The sequence below is a fragment of the Phoca vitulina genome, unplaced genomic scaffold (assembly GCF_004348235.1).
Source record: "Phoca vitulina isolate PV1807 unplaced genomic scaffold, GSC_HSeal_1.0 scaffold18, whole genome shotgun sequence".
Classification (NCBI taxonomy): domain Eukaryota; kingdom Metazoa; phylum Chordata; class Mammalia; order Carnivora; family Phocidae; genus Phoca; species Phoca vitulina.
This window is the reverse complement of record NW_022589721.1, coordinates 7,846,832-7,852,961: the sequence shown is the minus strand read 5'-3', so window position 1 is coordinate 7,852,961 and position 6,130 is coordinate 7,846,832. Positions and strand designations below refer to the sequence as shown.

At 41.0% G+C, this 6,130-nt stretch overlaps 1 pseudogene; it reads left to right on the top strand.

The window, feature by feature from the left end:
* Window positions 1-1,891: 1,891 nt before the first annotated feature.
* Window positions 1,892-4,299, top strand: LOC116639580 (annotated as a pseudogene).
* The last annotated feature ends 1,831 nt before the right edge of the window (window positions 4,300-6,130 follow it).

The window sequence follows — 6,130 nt, the reverse complement described above, 5'->3', positions numbered from 1 at the left end:
TCTTGGGCCCTGAGTCTCTAATGAGTATTAATAGTAAACAATATTTCATATGTTGTTTCAGTTCTGTCGATGGGAGAAAAGTGTACTCTGTGTGACCCCTCATAGGCAGAAAAGAGCATGAGGAAGCCCACCCAGGGACTCATCCAGATGCCACCTGTGTGTTGTTCTTCGGTCTAGCTGTGCCTCCTGACTGCATCACTATAATAAATCTTAACCACCCCTCCTACTACTAAGAAAGAAGCATGATGTTTATTGAGAGTTTTGGATTTAGTAGGCAACAAATCCATCATTTGGACTTGCTAAGCCAACTCTTTTACCAAGGTTGAAAATGAGAGTCATTCCTATTTTCCCTTGTGATACACTAGTGAAATTTTTACTTTCTGTCCTTAAGTGCACAGAACTTTGGGCTCTGTAACACACTTATTAGTTCCCATGGGAGAATACTTTCACCAGAGGACTCAACAAGGGTTCCAATACATTGCAGTTTGAATTTGCCACCTGGCCACTTTAGGTTCCTAATGACAGTGAATCAAAAATTAAAGAAACTTACTCTACCAGGTGAGATGTTTACATTAAGGGTTACTGTATTCTTAGGAAATTAGGTTGCTACTTTACAGTGGTATAACGAAGATTTTGTTTGGGATGTAAGTGATACCCTGGAGTGCCTTTTGGTACTCCTATATCCTGTACTTAAAATTAATTTGGAACTATAACAACCCAAATTCAGTAGGACTGCTAATGGCCCATAACCTTCAGGAATGAAGGTTTGATCATCCGCATCAGACAGGAAAACACAACCAGCCAACGTGGTAACTGAGGGCAGAATCATGAATGGATAGGAAAAGAAGATAATTATAAATACTGGCTATGGCCACATGAATAGTTGCAGAAACAAGGTCTACAATAGTTATTTGTATTTCTTCCTTATATCAATATAAGCATATTTGGTTATATATAAAATATTTACTTCTTTCCCTCTCCCACTCTCCTCCTGTCAAACATAAGAAGTGTTAATAGAAGCTGACCTCATATCTCAAAATTTGAGTTTTAAGAAATCAAGGGGAATGTGCTTCAGCTAGGAGAGGAATATATTTTACACCAAAATGGTTAAAATGTTTTGTATCCTCTTTGGGAAAAGATTAGCATGTTTTTTATTGTTATGAGGGATAATTGCATCATTAAAGGTGAAGCATCACTTTGCCATTACCTTTATTTGGAAGTTTTGTATAGTTTAAAGTAGTGTATATATTGGCCAAGGTGACAAGAAATTGATTATGGGGGCTTTAAATTATGTTGATTTAGTTTAGTTAGAACTGTCTCCCTCCAAATTCCTGTCCCTTCATAGTTCTGGGATGAGGTTGGCCTAACCTAGAGAAATTTGCAGAAGATTCAGAAGGCGCAGTGAAACAGCAGTGTGTTAATGCTCAGCAAGTAAGGTTAGGTGCTCTTCCTACATATCAGGTATGTCGAGATGGTGTTGACATGCCTTGTGGACCTGGGGAAGCAGCTAAGTTGCAGATGCTTTACCTCCTGTCGGATATCTTCTTTCAGGTTCTCCAAATCCTGGGAGTGGTTTTTGTAAAGTTTTATGGTCAAGTGCATCAGCATTTTCGCTGGTTGTCTAAATCATCAACATTGGCAGTTTTACCTCAAGGTTCCAGCTCCCTTTTGCATATTCCAATTTGCCATTACTCTTTCCTCACTTCATGTCATATCCATTTTCTTTCCAAACTGTGGACACTGTGAGACTTCAGAGACAGCAGCAGATGCAGGGGTTACAGACTTATGTAGACTTCATCAGTACCCATAATCCCATAAGGTTTCTTACTGGCTTGGAATCTCTGATTAAAACAGCCTGACACAGGCTGACTGGATACACCTGAGTGGAGGCATGGTAACCCACTGTTCTGGCCCATTCAAGCAGCAGAACAAAGTTCATAAAGGCAGGCAGCATCGCAGCAGGATGGCAAAGGCTGTCTAGCACTGAAAATCCTAAGCAAGAAGGGAAGAAAAGAGCTCAACAGAGTAGACCAGAGGCGTCATGCCAACCAGCTCTGAAAGCGGAAGAAGGAGGTGGTTCTGGCAGAGAAGAGATGTCTGGGCAGCAAGGATGGCCCTCCTCATTGGGTACTGGTGGTTCCACTGCACAACAGGACTTCCCTGCCAGAGGACTTTTGCTGCTTCAGGATAAGGACACTGGAACAGTACACTTGACTGAATGGGGAAACACCACTAGCTTTATGCTGTTAGGTACCCCCCACCCCTTAAAACATCAGTGGTTTTTCACATCTACAAGGCCAGGGATCTGCACACTATGTTAGACATGGCTAAAGTGACAAATACCATCCTTTTCCTCCTTGATCCTCTAGAAGGCTGGGGACAGCACTGGGGATCACTATCTTTCCTGCTCAGGGCCTTCCCACCTATATACTAGCTGCGTAAGGGGTTTCTGGCTTCCCACTGAAGAAACAAATAGATGCCAGAAAGAAGCTAAGTAAAGCAATAGAGAAGCGCCTTCCTGATGACAAACTTTTCCTGTAGACACTCGAGAGGAGGTAAAGATGTTACTCGGGCAGCTGGCTAATCAAAAGCAATGACATCTTGCCTTTCCAGATTGACAGGCCTACCTGATTGCACATGCTGCTGACTTTGTTCCTAGTGAAGAGAAGAACTTGGTGGGCACCTTGAAAATCTCAGGCTCTGTTCGTGAGCCGGCTCTGAATGTGAATAGCTTGCTGCATATCGTTGGACAGGGTGATTTCCAGATGAAACAGATAAATGCTCCTAGGACCCTTTCCCTTTAAATCCTAGAGTGGTGGTCAAATCCCAAAAGGACCAGCTATGGCAATGGAGATTTGTGCTACGAATGCTGTAGCTGGTATGGAGGAAGAGGAAGACCTTAAGGTCCCAACGAAAGCAGACCCTGATAGACAAGAATCTTTGTAAACAGAAGTTATCCCAGATCTGAAGGAAGAAGACCAAACCTGGCCCATTGAAGAGGAGCTGAACAAGGCAAAATCATTTCTTGAAGGAAAGTTCCAAGTTGGTAAAGAAAGCTCCCAAAGGGGTATCAAATTACCAAGCTGAATAGATTTGGGATGAGGATGGTGAAAGTGATGGGGAAGATCAATATGATGGTATGGAACATGAGGATGAGGGTAGTGAAGAGGAGCAGGGGGAGGAATGTGAAACTGACTATAGGAGAGCTCACATGTGATGATCTGTATGATGAGAAAATGGATGAAAAGGCTGAGGAAAACAATGTTGGAGAAATACAAATAAAAAAGACTGGAAGAGCCATTTCCAGATGAAGTAGAGACCCCCCTGTGACATGGCTGCAAGTATTTGATTTCAAAAATACAGAGGCCTCCAGAGCTTCTGCACGTCTTCATGGGACCCTAAGAAAAACCTTCCTCAAGATTATGCTCTGATCTTTCAGTTTCAGAACTTTACTAATACTAGGAAATTCATTTTTAAAGAAACTGAGGGAAAAAAAGAGGTTGAAGGAACTGAGGTTGGCTGATTGTCACACTTCATATCTGAAGTCCCTGTCTCACGGGTTGAGTGCTTCAAGCAAGGAGCACACCATTGATTGCATTTTCATTACTACCTGATGAACAGAAGATGTCAGTACTGAATATGGTGGGACCCTGGCAACACAGAGCCTATGAAAGCTAGAAGGGCTGATCTTCCACTGTGGGTTCAGGCTCTTCTGAGCCTCACCTTTATTCTCTCAGCACACTGCAACAGATAAATAAATTTCAGAGATTTCCTGTCTGCTAACATGGCCTTGGTGGTAACAATATATAGCCAATCACTTTTCCTCCTGCATCTATGCTACTTTTCAAACAAAATAGCAATGGGAGGCACAGCTTCATTACCACAGGCATCAGTTGTCAGTGGATCCAGACAGAATGGTCGTCAAGAGTTATTTTGAGTGGTCATCCTTTCAAAATTTTTACTAAGATGGCAGTAGTGCATTACATGTTCTTCAACAGAGAGAATGTGTTGTGGTTTAAGCCAGTGGAACTGAAAACAAAGTAGGGCCACAGGGGATACATCAAGGAGCCTTTAGGTATTCATGGCCACACTAAGTGCAGTTTTGATGGGAAGCTAAAATCTCAGCATACAAATTTCCCCAAATGGACTTGTGATCCATATGGACCAGAACCAGTATTCTGGGTGAAAAGTGAGATTTCTTCAGCAGTGCCTGAAGTGGACACAGATGAATGGACTTATTGGGATTCTGTCTCATTGCTACTGGCTTGCACACTAGGGATGGGATATTACAGGTTGTGATTGGGCAAAGTTTGTGTTATCTACCTTAGCCTAGATAGAGATCTGCTGCCTTTTTTGCAAAAGGCTTTTCTTGGCCTTAACAAAGTACCTCAGTAAACTATGGATGTTTTTCTATTGTTACTTAGTTAAAAAAAAATATATATATATTAAATCTTACCGAAACATCCACTTTCCATTAGGATTTTGAAAGCTGTTTAAGAGAGGAAGATAGGAAGTTGAAGTAACCAGGAAACAAAATTTCCAAGTGTCTGCAGACACTGAATCCCATCTGTTTTGGATATGTGTGTCGGCACATTCTCTGTCTCCACAGATTACCACTTAGGGGGAACAGTGCAACCAGAGGAAGATCAGACTAGAACCATTTAAAGTATTAATCTCAGGGCAGGAAATTTTTGTTGGGGGTGGGTCTTACTGCACTAATAGTTTGAGAACTAGTCAGAAAGCCATAATGGCTGCAGTGAAATGGGTAAGAAAGAATGGGGTAGATAAAGTCAGAAAAAAGGAGGAACTTGATCACAATTGTCAGTGGTTCTTAACCCAGATGCCCATCAAGATCACTGGAGAACTTTTAAGAAATACTCCTGCCTGTCACCAACTTTAGAAATTCTGATTCAGTTGATCTGGGTTAAGGTCCAGCAAAACACAATTTAAAAAGTAGCCTAGATGATTCTAATGCACTCAGCTTTGGAAACCACATACATAAGGATTTTGGCTTTCTCTATGATATTGGAAGCTAGTGGAGAATTTAGGACAAAGGGGTGCCATAATATGATTTGCATTTCAAGAGAAAAAGAATATAGCAGAAAATGGAGAATAGTCTCTAGGGAGCATTGAGGAGCCATAAGATCACTTAAGAAGTTACTGAAATAATGCAGGAAAGAGATTATGGTGCTGTGGACCAAAGTGGTATCACTTAGATGATGTTAGATGATGATACTGATACAGAAGTCTGGATGTCAAGAGAGCTCAATCCATACACATTTTGTAAAATAATTTTGACGTGTATAGAGTAAATTTTGGACAGATTTATACAATGTCAGCTTTTCAACAGTAAAATCTGTACAAGCATAACAAATAAAAGACCAATTGTCTCTTCACTTGTTTATAAATGTTGATAATAGAGAAAATAACACTTGAAATATTATAGAGAAATGATAACTCATATATGTATACTACTATTTATAAAAGTGTTGGTGAAGATGTGGAGAAAAAGGAACCCTCATGTACTGTTGGTTGGAGTGCAAATTGGTGCAGCCACTGTGGAAAACAGTATGGAGGTTCCTCAAAAAGTTAAAAATAGAACTGTCCTATAATCCAGTAATCACACTACTGGGTATTTACCCCAAAAATATAAAAACACTAATTCAGAGTGATAATTGCACCCTTATGCTTATTGCAGCATTATTTATAATAGCCAAATTATGGCAGCAGCCCAGGTGTCCATCAACAGATAAATGGATAAAGAAGATGTAGTATATATACACAACAGAATATTATTCAGCCATAAAAGGAATGAAATCTTGCCATTTGCAACGACATGGATGGAGCTAGAGAGTATGATGCTAAGAGTAACAAGTCAGAGAAAAACAAATACCATGTGATTTCACTCATATGTGGAATTTAAGAAACAAAACAAAGGAACAGAGATGCCTGGGTGGCTCAGTCGTTAATCATCTGCCTTCAGCTCAGGTCATGATCCCAGGGTCCTGGGATCCAGCCCCGCATAGGGCTCCCTGCTCAGCGGTAAGCCTGCTTCTCCCTCTGCCTCTGCTTCTCTCTCTCCCTCTGCTTGTTTTCCCTCTCTTGCTGTGTTTCTCTCTGTCAAATAAAT